Source organism: Balearica regulorum, chromosome 4, assembly GCF_011004875.1.
Source record: "Balearica regulorum gibbericeps isolate bBalReg1 chromosome 4, bBalReg1.pri, whole genome shotgun sequence".
Lineage (NCBI taxonomy): Eukaryota > Metazoa > Chordata > Aves > Gruiformes > Gruidae > Balearica > Balearica regulorum.
Genome location: NC_046187.1, coordinates 56,192,463 through 56,214,648, shown reverse-complemented (window position 1 = coordinate 56,214,648; position 22,186 = coordinate 56,192,463). Strand labels below are relative to the sequence as shown.

Below are 22,186 nucleotides of genomic sequence, written 5' to 3'. Positions count from 1 at the left end.
ATATGCTACTTACCAAGAGTTGTTCTAATACAGCAGCTATCTAATACCATCAGATAAACTAGCTCTTCTAATAAGGTTTAGCTTCAAGTACATGAAATCACAGCATATAGAAAAATATTTGCAGTTGTGATGTACTCTATCCTCTTCATCATAGCACCTTCCCTTCTCAATGCAGGGTAGCAGAGCATATTTTTCTGCTAATCAAAGTCAGCTTATCAAAACAGAACACTCCCCCAATCAAACAACCCACATAGGGTTTACTTACAACATCTAAAAGACTGCTAGTTCAAAACGACAAGAACAAAAGAGCTGAGTGATCATTTTGCACATACCTCGATTGTCACAAACAAACTTAATGTTTTCAATTGGTTTTATAATAGGGCAGGGGAAAAAATAAATCAAAAACTCATCTGTGCCACCACAGAAATGAAATACTGGCTCTCCTGACAAACCTCCTACTAACTTAAGAATGCACCAGCAATTCATATCATAATTAGAGACATTCTTAGATTTACCTGGGATTATAGATGCATATAAGAGCGAGTATGGAGTGCTTTTTAGAAAGGCAGAGGCATCACCTATGTGGAAACAAACTGCAGTACCCCAGCAGGTGCAGCTACGTTGTGCTGGACACGTGCTTTCCAGAGGCTGAGAAGGGAGCCAGCGCTCTTCTAAACTTCCCAGCTGAACTGCTTTAGTGCTATTAACCAGCTGCTCTGGTCCACTCCAAGGACTGTCAAGCTGCAGGGAGAAACAAGTAACCTCCCAGACTGATGTTTCCACCAGCACTTTGAGCAGGCACGATGAAGGCTGACACCAGCACAGTGAGCTGAGCTAGCAAGAAAAAAACCCCAAGAATAAAGGCAGCACCATATCAATGAGCCGTGGCCCATCTAGTCTGGCAATTTGTTTCCAACCTTCAAAGCCAGTCCTCAAAACACCTTCAGTGAATGACAGATGAATAACCTGTTGTTATATTGCTGCTCTTAATCTCTTTTTTGAATTCAAATTCAAAGCTTCTTGTAAGTCTATCCTCAAGTGTCTTACTAGATGTTTTGTCACGGTTGCTTATTTCTGAATCTCTCATTACTGCTATCCACATTTATGCGCGCGCACACGCACACAAATAGCATGATAACTTGAAATAACTCTTACTCCATAGCACAAACCAGACTATTTCTTCCCCTGAGCCACTTAGAGTTCTTAAGTTACTGATTTACCACTTGAGGACTAATCTGAGCAAATTCTGCAGAAGAAAAACTGGACAATATCATTACACTTAAATTCAATAACAAGCCTCACCCATGGCCCAATATCTGAAATCAGCAACATTAATATAATCAGTTCCAGAAATTTGCCAAATATTCTAAACATCGTCTTCTAAATGTTCCCCATCGTAGCCTCTACTGCATTCAAGTGTATGTAGTTCCTGACTCCAAGGTCTCATGTGTTTTAAAGCCCATTCATCTTCAACCTTGTCCATTTTTATTTTCTAACTGAACAACTCACCTGCACTCTTCTCAACCATAGAAAAGGAAAATGAAAGCAAAACACTTTCAATAATTTGATCACATCACGCAAAAAGTGACATGCAAAGATCAAATATCTAAACATCACACTGAAGTATGCGTGGCAACATCTGCGAGTCCAGATACACATGAGTAAGTTTAAATAACTGCTTCATAAAACGCCAAACCAACACAATAATGTCAGTGTTCATAAAACTTAGATATTGGGCCCTTCAATGCATGCTAGAATAGGAAAATAATAAGTTTTTATTATGCAGAGAGGCAAAGCTTCAGATCAGTTCAGGTTCATACAGTTCACAGTATTAAACAACCATACTTTAACATTGCTAGGACGTGAAATGTTATTCTCTTCACTTTAAGATAGGTACTGTTTCTGTCCTTACATATGTATGTGTACACATGTATTTAAATACACAGTTAGCAAAATGTTATGCTATGGCTGCATTAAATTACTCCTTTTAAAACCAATCAACCAAAGATGCAGAGGAACCAACGTCCTGGTATTTATTGTTGTAATGGCACGTAGTACCAGGAAGACCTAAACAGAAATGACTTTGAAGTAAAAGCAGGCAAAACTCACTGCAGAAAGAAAACTGTTAACCCAGAGACTTAAAATAACAACATCAATGCAACGTTTAGTTAGAAGAGAAGAAATTACCTTGTATGTGAATGAATACTTGGAAGGAAATAACATAAAACAGCTGGGAGCACGCTGGGATAAGAAAATATCACCTAGCTGATAATTTACTTTGAAAACTTACCCATTAGCAAAAATAAATACACCAAAAAATGTTCACATATGCTCGGACATAAAATAGGAATTAATTTTCAGATTTTTTTTTTTTTTCCCCAATTAACACAGCTCAGGACCTTCAAAAAGCTGTATTTTCCACATAGAACAACTGATTTACATCTGTGCACGAAATGCAGGTTGCTGGTGTCTGGGTACTCCTTGCGCAGGGGTGCTGACCCCAAACCATCTGATAAGCATGGCTGAACAGGACAGTGCCAGACTACACATGTTCATACTGAAACGCAATTCCTTGTGTTAGCTATACAAACCTACTCGAAAAAAAATGAAATGTGTGTGTCCCTCAGCCCATGTGGGAAGACACCTCAGGGTCAGACAGACTGGCAGCAATAACCTTTTCACAGACTATGCCTTCCTGCTGGCAAGAACTGGAATACCTCCCTAGTTCACTGACTGTTCTAACAGATGAACGCACTCAGAGTGCAAATCAAAGGTCATGAACCATCACAAGAGATACCAGCACAGGAAAGAAAAAAAAAAAAAAAAAAAAAGAGTCAACATACACAATCTGAAAGGACAGATGAACGTGTTTGCAGCATCAGAGATCTACTACAGGACACCAATGGCTTTTCTTTATTTGAATATGGAATTACAGGCAGCAAAATATGTTTCCCCTCAATTTGAAAGACCTCGTTCAATGCCATGACATTGAGTCAAAGTCTTATGTTTTTGTTGCACAGCCTAGTGTAAGAATGGTACCTTATCAGGGCAGTGTTTGAAGCCCAGAAGAAAATGAAGGCACCACACTGATATATCTATATCTATATATATCTCTATATCCTGTTACATTCAATGGCCTTTTCAATCCCAATCTTCCTGTAGAAGAGAAAGTGACAGCCACAAGATAGGGGAGAAAAGCATCAGGTATCAAAGATGTGTAGACGTGGTGCTTAGGGACTTGGTTGAGTGGTGGACTTGGCAATGTTAGGTTTATGGTTCGACTCAATGATCTTAAAGGTTCCAACCTAAATGATTCTATGATCTGTAAATCAACCCAATTCTGTTGATGTGGCATGAAACAACTTGCATGAACCAAACTCAAGAGGAAATAGAACTGAACCGTTGGACATCTTCATCTGAAATTGAGAAGTCCTCTTACGCTTGCAGGGTTTTAGAGGTAAAAACATTACATGGAAAGGGTTCCTTCTGGTCTGTGGAAGACTAAGCCCTTCATGCTTCCTCAGTGGCAGATGATTTATGGTGATCAGGAACTTTTCTCCAGTTCCCTCCAAGTCATCCCCAGGAGGTGAAGTTCTACCTGGCATCTCCTGGCCTTTTCCATGCTGCTCTTTACTGATTTGCTGATGAAAGGTCAATGAACCAGGACCACATAGTTGCTTAAAGCTTCTGGTTTTGAAAGTATTACTTCTCTGATAATATAGAAAGCATGGCTTACTACAGAAAATTAGAGCATGACTCACAAAAAGAACGTATCCTTTTGTATTGGGGTTTACAATACTGTGTATTACAGTAAACCATGATCTCCTGAAAGGCTATACTGTAAGACATTTCTTACGTAAAATGCATAAAGCAACAAGAATAAGAAAAACAATATTGAACTAGAGTAAGAGAGCCACTGTAGCAAGCCGTGTGAAAAAGCAGACAGTGGATTTCTTTAAGAAACTTGGGTTCATATTATCTGTATAATTTGTCTTTCTACAGCAAGAGAGTAAACTTATCAGTGGAAAGACTATTTTAAGACGTAACTAGTTCAAAACTCTGCACAGGAATGAGGTACATCTTTACGCAGGTGTCATGAAGATTCAGGCAGCACTGCAGAGCTTTGACAGCTGACTCTTTTTCTGGAAAAAGACCTCACTGAACAGGGTGGCTCCAATACCTGCATACACTCCAGAGATTAAGTCCAAAATCAGCCCTCACCACAGGAGACCAGACAGTCAGCTTGCAGCTGATCCTTCACCTTGCTTTCTGTCTCTGTCCGAACACAGGGTGCATGAGAGCCATCACCAGCGAGGCTGGCTGACTCTGATCCCAGAGCCCCCAATGCCAGTCCAGACACGCTGGCCAGTCCTTGTCAGCAAGCTGCTACCTGGAAATCTGCCTAAGGTAAGTGTGAGCTGTCACCACCTGACTTCAGAAATGCAGCGCTGTCAGCTTAAAGGTCAACATAGTTAGAATTTCACAGCTGGTCTTCTGCAGGCAGATTCATGTGAAAGAACAGGTTGCAAAGAGAGGACTGATATTTTTCAGTTGGAGTTTTGGCACACTAAAGACAGATGATTAAAGCCTTGTCCATATGGGGAAAGATCTCTAAACTGGCTATTCATGGGGATGTTACTATGGAAGAAGCATGGGACAAATCAGGCAAAAAACCATGACAGTAAAAGAGATGTGGTAGAGTATTTTGAGAACTAAAATGGAATATCACATAAAACCATGAAAGATGTGATTTAAGACAAGAAGTTAATTTCATTTGAGGAAAACTGAAAAACACAAAGTGGACTTCACTTGGCTTTCCTGCTTTCACCACCTTCCTGCACCAGGACCAGACAAGTCTCTCGGGAAACCACATTTTTCCCCTCTACCTAAAGCTTGCTTAGGGCTGGCGGCCACACTCCCTTCTCACAGGGTCCAACACGGTGGGGCACTGGCCTGCTCCCCGGAAACTGGTCTCTGCAGAACTCGAGAGAGGAATCTGCTTGCTGCACCCCACCGCACAGCCTCCACTTCATCTCTTCACAGACTGAGCAACACAGAGATGATAGGAATGTTTTTAGAAGAATGGGAAAATGATGAAGAAAAAAAAAATCTGAAGTAAGAGCTCAAGGGGAGGGCAGTGCCTGTAATGCCTTACCATTCCCTTTTAAAACCAAACAGGGAATTTATCTTAGTCATTGATCTTTAAAAGTTAAAATAAAGAGAAAGAATGAACTCACAAAACGCCAGTAAGGCTTTAGAAAATTACCTTTTACAAACAAATAAATCTTTCTTTGGTATAAATAGTTATTTCCATTTTTAATAAGTGTCCAAAGGAGTGAAACAGTCTGAAGAGATTCCCACTTGCTGAAATTGTCTGATCAAGTTTCACTCAGAAATAAATGCTTGTGTCTGAATTTTTGTCTGAATGGCTGAAACATGGTGCCTGTAATAGGAAAAAACACTAACACAGCCTTCATCTTGGTATCTTTATAACTGAGGAGAACAGTTAAAACTTCAAACATACTGGAAAAATGAAGCTGGTCACACAAAATGAAACTATTAATTCACTCTTATGAAACAACTAGCAACAGAGATGGACCTCCACAAAACCAAAAACACAGCCATATTTAACTAGTAATTCTGGCTAGGAGAACTTTGTGAACACATTTTGTATTCTAAAGAAGAAAGGATAGAGACCACAAAACGTAATATATTGCTGTTTGTAACTCTTTTCTCCAAATGTCAGCCTCTGCCAATTACCTGATATAGAGCAGTGATAAATTCCATGCTGTAGCTATAGTTCAGATATTAAGTTTGGCACAATAATTAGAAATTTTAGTAATTACATTTTTATTTCAAGTTAAAATTATTTTACTACTGAGGCTGATCTAGGAAAACAATGTTCTGGTATTGAAAAGAGATGGTACTAAACAATACAAATAATTCACTGAAAAGCACGTGTAATTGGTGACCAAGCTATTTGGCAAAACTAGTATTTTTATTGCTTATTTTATTGCTCTTTCAGAAGAAAGGATAGTAATCAAATTGCTGCCATTATGAGTCACTCTTTAACCCTTGTTCAATTAAACAGAAATTAAAACTAACGGGTTCAGCAGGATCTTTAGAGCGAACAAACTCATGCAGTAGATGGAGACCATTTCTTTTTCCAGCATTTCACAACATCACAAACTGTTCCGTCGCCACAGGCATCCCCTGTAAGGCAAGGTCAACACCCACCAAGCGCAGGTCCCGTCAGTGGCATCACAACAGATGCAAACAGTATGCCCTGTATCTAAATGCAATGCAGCTTTCCAGCTGCTGTTCCCAGCTATGTCGGCACTGTTCTCTGCTGATGTAATTTGTGGATATTTCATAATTAGAGAGACTAACTACCATGAACATTGAGCAGCTTTGAACTAGTTCAGGCTTTCTTCTGCAGGCACAGCTCGAAATCCCTTTCACTGAAGACCAAAGGTAGTCATTTATAAAGAAATACAGATGGAACAAGAATGGCAGGAGCTCCAGAGGCACTTTCTGGAAGAGCAGGAATGCAAAGGTACAGCACAATATATTTTAACTTAACAGCAAGTTGTGATAAAAATTTTGAGACAATAATTACTTTTTTTTTTTTTTTAAAGAAAGAACTACACTGAAGTAAAATGTTAAATCAGGGATGATTTGGTGTTATAACAAAGGTGGAATGGAAGAACATTGGTAAGATACTTGATTTCCTATGGACCAAATTCTGTTAATTAGAAACCTCTTTTCTCCACCGTCCTTAGCAAAGTCTGTATTTATCAGCATAAAACAAACAAAATACTCCACCCACCGTTGTCGTAAGTTGGTTTATCACCAGTCCAGTACTAAAATCTGACTGTATGACATTGTGCTTGTGCTAAATTAAATAAATCAAGATATTTTCTTGATAAAGCCATGAAATATACCATATTATTTCAATAACAAATCTCAATGCTCCTGTCTGGAAGGAATATAATCTAGCTCCTTCCCTTTCTGGAGGTAAGATGACTAGTGTATTTACATGTTACTTAGAACTGGAAGAAAAAGATCACATTATGTGATAGAAAGAAAAGCTGATAATAGATACCTCAAGGAGAAATGCACCAACAAGGAAAATAGTACAGGAACAAGAAAAATATAATTTATAATAGACTGTAATAAAAAAACTTTCTGCTTTCCTTTACATAAACTAAACAAATGTGGATAAAACCAGCAACTAGGTGTTATCTCCACTTCGGAGAGAATTTGGTGGTGATGATAAGCAAGGTGCTGGGGACAGACACTGAACTGTCAGTGCCTCTGCTTAAGTCCATGTGCATGAGGGAACTGAAGCCTCAAACCTAGGTCACTAAAGGCTAAGCAGACCTACTTCCTGAACGAAATACTCTTAAGCAAGGCAATGTGTCTAATGCAGTAAGTTTTGTATTGAACTGGGAGATCTACTTGGAAAAAATCCCGTGTATTTTGGACGCACTGCTTTTCTTTACGTAAAAAATCCCACCAACCAGCATGGCTAAGGCATCAAATCATGGCCAAAAAGAGTATTCTTGAATAGGAGGAACTGCAGTCCCAAAGGGCTCGAGGTTGGCAGCACACATGACTTCAAAATGGAGACTGTAATAATGCTGTACAGAGCTGGAGTGCTGGAAATTCTGTACCTGGGAAGGTGCATAGTAGTATAACCTATGGCACAGGACAATTTTAACTGTGTTACTTCAGTTTAAAAGCAATTTTTTTTTTTTTATTAGGAAAGAGCAAAAAGGTAGACTCACACTAAGACAGAAAATGTATTCATGGAAATCTAAGAGTTATTGCATTATTAAAGGGATGTATGTACTTTGCTTTTTAAGGTATTAATTTCAACATGTGGGTCTCATTTCCCCCTAGTTGGAAGCAGAAGCAGTCTCTGGCTGATGCAAATGCAGCTCTACTGGAGTGGAGCCTGACTTCCACTCAGTCTTTCCAGCTAAGGAGGACTCCTTCCACTGCATGGTGGTAGCACGATTAAGTGAGACAAGGCTCAACAATACTTGCGAGCATTTGATCTACATTATCTAAATAGGTTAGGAAATAAAATACCCATACTCTATAGAGACAAAGATAAGAGAACTCACTTTTTTGTACTCCTAGTTTAGTTATCTCAATTCTTAGGACTGTTTTGTAACACTTTTTCTCCTGTAAAGATCCTCTGAAGAAAAGGGCTACCATCCAAACACAGGATTTGATCTAGACTTTGATTAGCTATCTACTACCATCTCAAAAGTAGATTTCCACAGTGAGAAGAACTAAAAAGGAGTGTTCAGTGTTCACAGGGGTCCAAACAGGGACACATTCAGAGTTTTCCAAATCTAGAAAAGTAATCTGGCCAATAACAAATCTGTAAATCCACGTGTCAGTCTCTGTCCCTCCCACTGCTCACATTCCAGCACTGGGTGCACAACGCAGCAATGGGAAACCACTAGCTTCAAATCTGATGGCTTTCTTCATTGCTGGAATGAAGCCTAAGGAAAGAGCTGGCTCACAATAGCACATGCGTGTGACAGATACCATCCCTCTGGGCACACAAAGCGAAGCACAAGAAAGGAGCTGGGAAGACAAAAAAGTTTTATTAAAAATGAAAGCGATGGGGGAAAGTGGCGGTTTTCCTCTTCTGAGTTTCCAAAATCTTGAAATAAAAAAATGTTTTCCTTCTGCCTTCTGGGCCTAAAGAAAAGCAAAACAAAGAAAAAAAAAAATCACAGAAACTTAATCATCATCTTCAGCAGATCCAGGATTTGATCCTGAAGGGACTGTATTCCCCCACTCCATATGCACACTGAAGGGGAAGACACGTTGTATTCATGAGTGAAGGCAAATAAAAATAAAGAAGCACTCTCCATTAAAGAGCACAATAGAAAGAACATGGGCCCTGAATGTTTTTATCCCATTTATTTCCTGTAGTGGGCTCAACGTGCAAGTTTAAGTTGCTCAGGTTTAACAAAAAAAGACCCCGAAGACAAATTTTCTCCTCACTTTCAATGCACTACCGCATAATCAACAGCACCACCTACCCTTGTAATTCACAACAACAACGGTCAGCAGGTAGTCTCCCCTAAGCATCATTGCAAGAAGCATGAATGCTATCTCAGAAACGAATGCAGCAAAAATGCAAGCCACTAGGACAAGTAATTATAAATCAGACAAGTCTGTCTAATTTGGGGAACATTACTCAATGAGGAGTGATAAACAGCCAGAAGCTGGTCATTTGGCATCATCTTTTCTCACAGTATGCAACTGGTTGTCATGACAACCCTGTAGTCCTCCTTGCTGAATCGCTGAACCAGCTGCATGCGTTTTGTGAGAGGAAGATTGTCAAACAGGTTCCAGGAAAAAGTGCTGAAGTGTGGGATTTACAGGCATACATGTAACCAGACAATCTGTGCCAAAATGAAGTGTCATTTTGATCACCTCTAACAAACCATAATCAGAAAAGACTGACTTCTTAAAAATCCTAAGGAAGTTTGGGGTAAATCACCTGTACTATTTTTTTCATGGGATGTGATCTTCATCCTGCTGTACAAATCACGAGTAACTACAGGCATACAAGGCCTTCAAGCAGAGATGGCTATCTTAAGAAAGAGAGAGGAAAGCAGCTTTGTCAACATTCAGGAAAAAAACTACACGCCATTAAACCCACTTGCTTTCATGTCCTGGCTTCTCCCTTTCAACCACCAAACCCCAAGCTGTTAGCATAAGTACTGAAGTACTAGCACAATAACCAAAGAAAACCAAGGGCAAGTGACTTCAGAAGAGAAGCCCAGAAGAACTGTTGATGACAGCCCTGGAAGAGTACTCAGGATGGTACTACCTGTCCTGCTTAAGCAGGAGAATTTCAGGGCTCTGTGAGGTGTCTGCTCAGGGGCAACACAGCCTGAGGTCCAGAGGTGAAGTCATGGGAAACCAGCACTGCAGCTTGTGTTTACAAGAGTTGATATAAGAGCAAAGCAGCAAGGAAAAGTACCACAGGAAGACTGTGAGGAAAGGTCCCATGTGTTCCTTTGTCGAAAATGGACCAAAAATAAGTAAGAACAAGAGGACTAGCCCATTCACCAACCAAAACCATCCAGCCACAAAACAGAGTCCAGCAAAGGAAGGAAGGAAGGGAGACTTGGAGGTGACCTGAACTGCTGCCTCAGGGGAGCTGTTGTGGCAGCAGCTATGGACCAGGGAGAAACCAAGCTCTGGGAAGACCCATCCCACCTGGAGGAGGGTGGCTTGTTAGCCAGGTGGAGCAGTGGTGGTGACATGAAATGGCAGACATAGAGGAAGGACTACCTCAGCTGGAGCAAAGGCTGATGAATCGGTACCTGAAAGCGCTGTAGTGGAGGCACATCCTACAGCTCTTGCACTGTACTGTGTGACGAGATCACCATCTCTTGATTAGGAGGCTGATGAACATTAGGAGAGTTGGGCAACTAACAGGGTGTACTGGGTCTGGTTGGGATGAAGTTAAGTTTTCTTCATGGCAGCCTGTCAGGTGCTGTGTTTTACACTTGTGACCAAAACAAATGTTGAGAACACACCAGTGGTTTAGCTACTGCTGGCATAGGGCCAAGACCACCTCCAGTTTTCACTTTGCCCTCAGCCAGAGACTAGCTGGGCACTGGTCTGCTGGTAGGAGGTAGTCAGTGATTGTGTTTGCATCACTTGGAGTTGTTTTTTTTTGTTTTGGGGTTTGTGTGTGTGTGTTGGGTTTTTCCCTTTCATTTATTAAGCTGTCTTTATCTTGATTCATGAGTTTTTCTCACTTTTGCCCTTCCGATTCTCTTCCTCATCCTGCTCGGGGGGGTGTGGGGGTGTGTGTGTATGTGAGCCACCGCAGAGGCATTTAAAACACACTGGCCAAGCCCAGGATCCAGGGAGGAGCAGGCTGGTACCCTCCAGGGTAGAACAAAAAGGAGACCCAAACAAGCAAGAGCAGCCTACAAATGAACGCCCTGTTCACCAACCTTGTGCTTAACTAAGATACAGTCTCAAATACTATGTGAATAAAAGGCACTATTACCTTGGAAGATTTCTACCGACTAATTTCCATAGAAGTCAGAATAATTTGCTACTATTCTAGCAAGTGAGTTACTCCTGCTTATAAATACACTTTGTACATGACCTGTATGAGTGGGTTTCTTGCTTATTTGAAATGCTAGTTCTCTATTCTTTCCACTAGATGGCAAAAGCTTTTACATAAAAATAGTAATAGTCTAATACACAGCAGAGTGTACCTCTAGTTTGGTCTAAAGCCACTGTGATTGTGCATTGTGGGATTGTGCCCCAAGGCACCTCCTCATCATGGAGGACTCTAAGCAACAAATAATTCATCCGGAGTAGTATCTTCTTCTTCATTAGCAAATCACTAAAAATAGTCTTCTGAGTTTTTGGCATAGTACCTTCTTTTTTTTGGCATAGTACCCTCTTCCCATGCCTTTCTGCACAGAGAGCAGGATTGCTGCATATGATCTTGTGTTCTGGGTTCATACCCTATTTAACTACTTTGTGTTGTTTTAAAGGGGGGAGAGTTTGGTCTAAAGAAAAAAAATTAAACAGCCATCTCAGCCAAGGGACTGCTGGACTCACATGGCAAAGCCTGCACATGCACTGTTGCACCGGCAGACACACTGCACAGCACACCCAGCAAACACAATTTGTACATGTGTGGAGTCCAGCCTTCCTTATCCCCCCCCAATTTATCTGTCTCAGCAACAGCAGCCAAGCATTTGGCAGAAAAACAAGAAAAATCACTTTTGTGGCAGCTGTGAATTCATGTATTTCTCTACTACAATAAAGAGCCTGATTCCCCTGTCCCCTCAAAGCGAATCGATATATTAGTGTCAAACTATGCACAGAAGAGATCATTGAAGATTTCATTTTGGGCAATGAACAAATATAGTCTGGAATAATCACACAAAGCAGAAAGATTCAGTCTATAAATACTGACACAAAAAGCAGTAGAACAGATGTCCTTCTGACTTCAAGATGCAGTCTTGAAGAGGAGGAGAGGAGCTGTATGGAGGAGTGGGAGGAGATGCTGCTGTATGGCATACAGCAGCATGGTCACCTCAACAGCCTCAGTTCTCCACACTAGAACTACTGCACCATGTTGTTTTATTTCCAAGTAAAACTCTGTTTTACAAGCATCAAACATTACAGAGTTTGGTATCTCCTGACCTGTAACTCCCCATTTTGCTGGGACTGGCTGTAGACACAAGTGGGTCCCATCTCCCTTAGACCTGCTGCTAGTAGCAGCTGCTACTTCACTTGACACACACCACGGAAGACAGACAGATCTTATTCCCTTACTTAGCTATGATACACTTGCCATCAAATCCTGTACTAAAGAACAGCAACAGGCTTGGACTCCACACTTTTATCAGATTTGTTTCAACTGAGGAGTAGAAATACCCTCAATAGTTTAAATGCGGTGATGTTAGTGAATGTGTCTCTAATCTGAACAACAGAAGCAGTAAGCTAGAGCATGGAAGAAGGAATCTGACTAGCAGGCACTATTTTCTTCTCCCTTTAGAACAGGAACTGCAGAAAAAAGAAATCTGCATAAAAAGTCGGGTACTGGGTAAATGATAATTTTCTTCATCTAAAATATGATGAAGCCTATTGAATTCAGGAGAGAACAATATAGAGAAAGGAAGGACTACTTCTCTGGAGAATGTACTGCATGAATATATTGATATATTCTGAAATTTTATAGAAGTGCTCATCAGTGAGTTTTGTGCATATGATTGGCTAATTAAAAGCCAGCAAAGTTGGCCAGTGGCACAGACATACAATTCAAATGGCGGCTTGACTAAAATTGCTTTTCTTTGACAGCTTCATTTACAGCACTGTGAAAATGCATTAGAAAAACCTTTTTCTGAATTTAATGATTCAATGAAAACAGAACATAAAATTGAATTACAACGGAGTTACTCTCTGAAATTAAATGTTGTGCTTAAAAAAAAAAGCGAAACCTGCAAAGAACAGCTATTTCCCATCTCAGATGCAAGCTCTGCTCATCCCTCAGCCCATGCAGATGCATGGCTCCACACACAGCATGGCAGATGCTCTAGGATGCCATGAAAACTTTATCTTCACACCAACCTTGTGAAGCAGGAGAGTGCGAGCCCTCTTTTAAACAAAAGGTGGGCAGGGTCAGGAGGAGAGGTCTGAGATTCATTAAATAACTTGCCCGGAGTCATGCCCAGACTCTGCATACTCCCCGGGACCTGCGCAGGCTCCCTGCACCCAAACACCAACCACAAGACCAAGGTGCACAGACAGAGAGTAGCCACCATCCTCCAGTGTGTCCGTGTGCCAGAGACTCCTTCCCTCCCACACGAAGGGCTGCTCTTCCTGATGTGGCAAAAAAGTAATTCCTACCCCATCCTACCCAATTCAGTCAGTTTGGTACTACCAGTAAAAGCCAGACAATCTGGATTAGGCTGCCACTTTAAAGCTGTGGTCAAATGTGCATTAGAGAACAAACTGATGGCTCCTTTTTTTCCCCAGCATAGAAGCTGAAGACCTAATGTTTCCCCACCTCCAAATTCATTTCATGTTGCTACAGTACTGAAGGGAAAGTAAAAGTTATTATGGCAAAAATCCTCTCTTTTACTGTTAGAGGCGCATAAACATGAAATATTGCACAAGCACAGGGAGGCATTGGCCCTCAGGGCCTACAGTTTGCCTGCAAAGAGAGATGTTCAGGGAGAAGCTCAGGCACATCAGGCAGCTAAAGGTTGTACTGAGGCCTTGTAAGATGCAAACTCAGCTCCACTTCCCAACCTTCAGGCTTAGAGACTTTAAAAAAAAAAACCCACAAAAACCAAACAACCACAAACCAACAACCCACAACACTTTAACCTTTTCAAATGTAATCTTGCTTCAGTTGAACTAAGTCTTCTCTTGCACAATGCACAGAGCCATATATGAAATGCAACATGTAGGAACTACAACAGGAAGGCTTTATAACCAGGGGCTTCTGACAGCAGATACAAACGTCAGGGTAGCTGGTTGTATTTCACCCCCCGTGGGAGAGGGAAGCATGCTGATAGAGCACAGGGGGCTCTCGTAGCCCAGAAGTTTTTCACATTGCTATGTTGGTATAAACTTTCTATTAAATCTTTACTCATACCGTCCAGATAGCTTTTGGTATTAAGCAAACTCAGAGATGCTAATCATCTTTGAAAGCATCCATTAGAAATATCATTATTTTCATTCTCATACCTACTTCATGGCAGTACAGGACTAAAGCGTATTTATTTTTGACAGAGATGGATTTATACACATAACTGAAGCTAGATTCAGAAATCTACGTTTAAGGAGCTAGAAAAGGTATCTCTGACCACTAACATGAATTAGAAGAACATCCAGAAAAATAACAGTGTCACTGATCATCCTAGTAAGTAGCCAGAAACAAACCTAACACTGAACAACTGGAGTCCTATGCCAGACAAGCATTTGAAAGAGAAGGGGGGGATTAATTTTACAGTTCTGCAGAACCACAACAGAATTTCACTTGCAATTAGCACCACCTTCAATGTAAAGTATATTAGCAAAATAGCTACTCACTTTGAAAACTTGAGGACAAACTCTTCTTAAAGCTCCATATGTCCAGAATGTAACAACTTCAAAGTTTCCTTTATTGTGAAACCGGAGCTGGAATCTCCCTCAAAACAAACACTTGCTTGGTAAGAATGTAAACATACCAAAGCACAGTAAAACGATACACAAAAGATCTCCAGCATGTGACCCACCACCAGCCATCCAGATCTATTAGCACTATGGAAAAGACACAGCTGGTTGTCATCACAAGTTGTCACAAACAATAAAACAAGAAATGCACAAGCAACAGCATGGTCCTTCCCCAGCTGAACACAGCATCTAATTTTTGGTGAAAACGTTAGAATTCATGGACATGCCAAAGGGCTGCAGGTAATCTTGGGAAACAGGAAAACCAGTTACACTGGATGAGAAGATTTCCCTTTCTAGATTTATATTTACCTTTGCTGCTGCACAAAAATAAAAGACTGCAAATAGGTCCTACAGGATTAGGACACACATGGTTTCAAGAGCTGTTTTTCCAATGCACAGCCTTCACTTAGTTTCCTTCACCACACAGAGGTCCACCTCCTGTTTTTTATTAATTTCTTAAAGTTCCTTTACTGTTACTCTTCTGATCTGCTACTTAAAATCCTCATACACAATGGCAGGCAATTAATTACCTTTTGCCACTCTGGAAGGACCAAAGTCATGAATTTTTTTTTTTTTTTTTTAAAGTAGCAGCTTGGTACTCCCTGGCAGTTGAAAAAGTTTATGCTGGGAACATAAATCAGGAAAATCCTGATGCCTACTGTTTTAATGTAGAGTTGAACTATCACAGGACTAGCCTGTGCACTTCCATGTGCCGTATTATAAAAATGGACGTAGCAAAACGGGAAAAGACACAAAGATAAGGTAAAACTGCTTCTGCAAGCAGTGCCATTGAGTGTAGCAGGACTCTGGAGCTTGGAAAAGGAATGATGATGATGAGGAGGGAACGATGTCACAGAAATTTGTAAAATCATGAATGGTGGGAAAAAGGCAAGAATGGAAAGGAAGTGATCATTCTCTATTATTTACTGCTTCCTATAACAGAAAAGCAATGGGCACCTAATGAAATTATTGGAGAGCAATTTTATAACAAAGGGAAGTACTTTTTCATACAACACATAATTAAATTATGGAGCTCATGGTCACAGGATGTTGTGGATGCCAGAAATACAAATGGGAGCAAAAATGATTAAACAAATTCATATTAGAAAAGTCTATCAAGAGCAGTTAAAAAAGATAACATGAATACATAGCAAGTCTGAAAGCCCTAAAACCACCACTTGCTGAAAGTGAGTAAGATTAATAGGAGAAGGACCACTTTATGCTAGCTTTGGTTTTTATTTTTATTGCTCCCATAAGTTTCTGCTACTGACCACTGTCAGAGGCAACCAATAAAGAACTACATGAGCCTCAGGTCTGCTGGATACAGCCATTCTTACAGGCTGATGTGCTATCTGGTGGTGTACAAAATTGAACTGCAACCTCTGTAACTCTTGTAGAAGTGAGCTCTAGCTTCCAGGCAGTATATTAGTTTGCATTGGAAACAGTGGAATTAACATTATTGAAAGACTTTTATCAAAGTAACCACAATGATTATACTGGGTCAGACTAAAAAAGCCACATCTGATATGAGAACCCTCAGACAGATATATCCAAGGTTCCTCTAAGGGATATTTATATTCCTAGAAGGAAAATCCACAATAAATTTGTTCTCTTAAGTACAAAGGTACAGAGTTTCCTACCCTGAGATACACAATAACCTCATATGACAACAGCAAGGCAGGAGTTACGGGACTGAGTATTATTCTCCTTACACATTTGTCACCTTCAATTTTATATTAACATGTATCTAAAAGGAAGATGTTACTACTTTTATACTAAATTGTACAGAGCCATCTAATAGGTAAAAATTTCTTTATAGGCAAATACATCTGTTGGGCTTAAATATCTTTATGAAAAAAGGGGAGCATATTAGAATTACCATGAAGAAGAGTAACTAAAAGCAGATCTCATCTAGTGATTACTGCAGAGCTAACTGCTCTTGAGAAGTAATTAACACCCACTTAAACTACAGGCTTTTACATATGACAATTATTACAGTTCAAAAGAGCTCTTATGTTAGTAAATGTTTACAGTCTTGCTTCCTTTATATGATTTGCATTCCAGAAAAATTCAGAAATAGGAAGGGGAGATGAGAGCAACATACTGGATGTGAAACGCTAGTTAGAAATTCAGTGTTTCTGCACTGATAACGAATTCTCAGTGAATCCTGCCACCTTCTGAAAACAGAATTAACCCAGATAAAAGACTCTGGCCAGCACAACATACAATCCTGACACAGCATCTGTAAAGTGATAAACCAAAAGAAAAATAACTAAGTCAAAATCTGGTGGCCTTTATACTGACCCTTTTGCAGTAACATTACCAGAAGGAAAAAACAAAGAGAGCTTTCTCTCTCTTCTAAACATCAACCACCACCTTACCCATCAGCAAGTCATAAAATAACAAACCACATCATACCAAAAGACCTTTCATGTATGACCAAATGAGGTAGTAGGTTTGTTCATCATTGCAGAATTCAAGCTGCAAGGCTCATTCCTTTCAAAAAGTTTACTTATAACACACTAGAGAAATTAAATACTACTCTTGTGAACTTATGCTTGTTTTCAGCATTTTTGACAGAATTTTTTTATAGTTTTTATTGTGTTTTGTGACATCTAGTATTTTTTAAATCCCCAGCTCCTAGAATCATGAGAAAATTGCAGCTTGTTCATTAAAAAAAAAAACCCCAAACAACCAAAACCCTCTCATTTACAACCCACAGAATTTCCCATATCTCCCTCTCAAAAAAAAGTTGAAAAATAAAATTAGAATGAAAGCTTAATCCTAAATGAACTAAAATTGATTCTTGTTTTTGAAGACACATTCTTTTGAGACTCCTGTTTCGGGGCAAGGTGTATTTGTTTCAAGAAAAATTTATAACTTCATTTTCATTTAGTTTTTAATTGCTTTCTTGGTGTAAATTGAAGCATTTATTCTTTCCTTATTCATCAGTACTATAGCCTTTATAAATGCATATCTATAAGCATTCTTGTGCAATTAAAGAGAAGATGTAAAATAAATGTGTTAATAATAAAAGAGCTCCTCTCACTTCTGAAGAGCCTTTGTGCTTCCAGTGCTCAGTCTGTCCACTTGCCCTGTCTGCAGATGGGGTGGTTTAGCAGAGGAAAACAAAAGAGATCTACTGTGCAAATGCTAGATATATTCCCTCACCTACAGTGAAGTTTCTGTTGTATACTTGAATACATAAAAGAAAGGTTAAAAAAATACAACCAGTAATTACTATTACTAGAATATTTCAAGTGTGGTCTGCAGGGAGTGCAACTTTTAAATCAGTACATTTTGTCTTTTTTTTTTTTTTAAATACTGTCAAATAGTTATTGCACTGATGTTAGCAACAGTTGGAAGTAGTGAACCTGAACTGTTGGTCAAACACGTAAACAACATCTCTACTTCTGGCAGAGAGACCTGACAGACAATCCACCCTTGTGCATCATTCCTGGAAAACCACAACTCTTCCTGAGTCACTGCTCCATTGATTTTATGTTGGGACAGCTGAAGCTTGTCACAGATGAACAACAGTCTCTCTCAAGTTAGAGACACCTGACCACCCAAAAAAGCCAGGTTTCTTCTGGGAAGTGTTAAGCAGTCTGGACCATGCACCACTGTTTTCTCGACCAGCTCCTTGAAACTAAAACCAAAGTGGATATGAACAGAAGCCACTGGGAGGAACAGAGAATGGAGCAACTTCCATGTCACCCTACTCCCAAAGCAGCCTCTTTCAAGAAACTGCATTTTCCCTGTGAAGTAATTGTAGGATCAGATAATCTTAGGAAAGAGGAGCTTCCCATAAAGAAGTACACCTGGTATATTTAAAGTACAGAAATCTGGAATATAGTTATGAAAGTGAGAATTCAACTATAACATGAAATCAAGAGAAATATAGAAAAATCATCTTCTGTTAACGATCACACATTCATTGTGATAGTTGCATAAGGGCCTTATTTCCTATACATATCCTGAATACTCATAGGCAATACAACTTTACAAAGCCCAACACGCCCATTTTTGTGGAAAAAAACAATCCTATATGAAAAAAAATCAAGTAAACTTCCTATTTTATGCCAGTGGAAGCTTCGCCCTGAAATCTCTGTTTTTCTGATGTCTTCTTCCTACCTTTCAGATCTCTTTGTTAAAAAGCATTGGTTACGTTTCAGCACAATTAACCATGGGAAATTAATGTAGTCAGGAGACCACCAAGTTCTTTAGTCGATCTGCTGACAGGCTCCAGTGGCAAAAAATAGAGACTCATTATTCTGGGTTAGTTAAGCACAAAAGAAAATAAGGTAATTCGAGTTTAACACCAAATATTATCTTGAAAGTCTGCTACAGCTACAGAGTGTGACAAATGATGTTGGCTTGCCTACAAAAGAAAAAAAAATTGAACTAAATTTCAAATAATTTTACAAAAGCCACACCAGATCACTATTTCTTATTACTAGTTTGTTTTTGTAAGGAGCAAATACAGTTATACTATTTAATTACAATTCCACAAATGAAGACAAAAAGTTGTGTAAAGGTTTTGCGTGAACCAGTTTTCCAACAAAAGACTGTTTTTCTGACCTGGACAAGTTGATTGATTTAGGGTTGGCAAAATGAACAAAAAAAAAGTCCAAGATATTAGTCAATATTCTTTGACAGATCCCAATCAAATACTTGCTATAAACCGCCTCACATTTCCAACCCCCAAAACATGACTCAGTATATCAAAAGTTGCTTTACCTTGAACTTTAGGGAATGACTAGATGTACTGCTCCTACATTATTTAGACAGACTTTTTTCTTCCCTTTGACTGCAAGGAAAATAAAGCAGTCCCAGGGGAGGAATTCATGACGTGTGAAGTCTGGTTCATAATGTATTTTAAACCTATGTAAAAACCTTCAAACTCTATGGATCACAAATCTAAAACATCACTTGTCAATTCACCACTGAAATGATGAGCATCCATAAAGATACCCTTACAGTATTAACTGCACACCATGCACTCTGCAACTTAACCTGTCAGATACCAGCTAAGCTTCCACTGAGCAGAATTTTTAACAACAGATAAAATAATTGTATTCAATATCCAGAGCTAAGTGACATTGTCAACCAGAGCTACAAAAAAGTAAAATAAAAAAGAAGTGTTACTTACAGTTACTAGATGCTCCCGTATAGTTCAACATGTACTGATCTGCTACCAGCATCCTTTAAGTTTGCTATATACATGTCCCAACAGCTTCATATTCTCCTTCTGTGTAGCATCTCCAACTCAAATATGGGAAAATACACTGCTATGTTTAAACAGACACTTACTTAATTAGTCTAACGAGGAATGGTGCTTTGGTGGGAGAAAAGAAAAGCCACCCCCATTCAACTGCCGGTAGATGTAACAGAGGAAATACTACATGTTGACCATATAAATGACAGCGTTTTCTAATAAGCCAGGAAAAAATGAGAGGGATGGCTATACAGGAATTACAGCAGCATGTGCATACAGTGCATTCTCTACTGAATTGATTCCAGCTTGCAAGACATTGATGTATTTTCTGACTGACTCTGCTCAAGAGACAAGCTTTTGAAACAGTACTTTCAGCCCACAAGCCTTTAGATATCAATCACATCAAGATTTAATCAGCTCAACTTTGGACCAGAACAGCCCCTCACCCTGCAAATCAACCCCTGGAAATATTTCTACTCTTTTTTTTCTCCTTAGCTGCCTGTATAAACATGAAAAAAAAAGGCTTAGAAAAATGAATGGCAAAGATCCACTCTTTGAAGACAAAATTCTTCTTAAGGCTGCTAACCTCCAACTCCCCGAAGGTGCACTGCAGCAATGGTAGAAATTGATTTAGTGAAAGGCTTCTATTAGTGAGAGCGCTGCTCGCATTGCAAAGTCCCTCCCCTTGCTATAATCAATAATTTAAGCAAAGCCAAGAATTGTGTCAGCCAAAATGACCAGGGTAACTTGACGGTCTCTTTCTTGCAGAGTAGAAATAAAATTAAATTAAAGTCTAAATGGGAATGTATTCTAATTTAAAAATTAATTTGGCCAATCTCAGTTGTGCATTTTGGCTTTCATTTTGAGAAGGGGAGGAGGGATGGGCTCCTTTGTTCCTCACTGAAAACTTCTCAGGGTCAGGAAAGAGCCAAATATCCACTTTTAAAAAGAAAAAGTAGCCATAACCTTAGATTTAGAGTATTTTATCAGTTACATACAAACAAGAAACATGCCCTACAGAGTTACAGCTCTCACTTGAGTATTATGACAGTGCTACTACACCTATCTCTCAATGCACTGCAGCTATCTCCAAGTTAATAACTGAAGCGTTTCATATTTAAGTTTAGCCCTGCAGAATCTCAATTCAAAAGCAATTAAAAACAAAATAATGGGAAAAATTAATTTAGTTAATATTAAATTATGTCACTGTTTGGGTAAAAATAGTTTAATTAGGAAAGTTTCATGAATAGCTGAGGCTGACTACTTCAAGGCTTTTCCTTTAAAAACACATTAGGTAATAAATTAGTCCAGTGTATCAAATAATGTACATGTAAAACAATCAACACAACAGTGGTTAAAAACAATCCTTGCAACACAACACCATACAAAAATGGATAGAAATGCCCCAGAGACACTATGAGCAGGGAGCAAAAATATATGATTCAGGTTTGGGGTCATCCGTCCCCTCTCCCCCCGAGGATTTCTCATCACTGAAGTATCATGGATAAATCTACTGTTCAAACCAAAGGACACACTGCTAGGCTTTAGAAATCCAGATCTCAGACATTACAAGAAACCCACTTAATGTTATTATCTTGAGCTCTGTGGCATCCTGATATTGGACATTTACGATCTAATGCTGAGTACCCAGGGGCTCCATACATCTCAAAATGAAGCAACTGAGCCTTAATGGCAAATGCATGTGCTTTCATGGGATTGCTCAAGAAAGGCTTCATGTCCCTTAAGGCAGGGACACTACATCCACTCTCAAGTGAGGACTGAGTTCAGAGCAAGGTCTCTGTGGCATGCCAAGTCCCATCATACAAAACCTCTACTGGCCCACAGAGATGGCTCAGTACTGCCCTGGATCTACCCACCTCCTCTGGATACAGCAGCAATGAACCCAAGGCTGTCTGCATTACCATCTAGTCCATGTCTTGGTGGTACATGCTACAGGTTTCTGTGTATTTAATACCACAGCTTGCAATAGCACAGTTATGACTCAAGGGACCCATGACCCCAATTCAGCCAATCCCATGTCGTTAATTAAAGCTGAATTACATTTCAATCAGCTAAAGCTGACTTGTGTGAGAGTTAAGCACATGAGGAACCAGTGCACTGAAAGACTGGGGTCTAAAGGAGCCACTAACTTGGGGAGATTAAAAGAAATACCTACACCTGCAAGTATACGAGGGCAGGAACTTGAGGGGAATCTAGGTCTGTGTCCCT

At 39.6% G+C, this 22,186-nt stretch overlaps 1 protein-coding gene across 17 annotated transcripts in view; it reads right to left on the bottom strand.

Moving 5' to 3' along the window:
* APBB2 (amyloid beta precursor protein binding family B member 2) overlaps positions 1-22,186 on the bottom strand; it is a 193,218-nt gene that overhangs the window by 71,958 nt on the left and 99,074 nt on the right. The window lies entirely within an intron of this gene.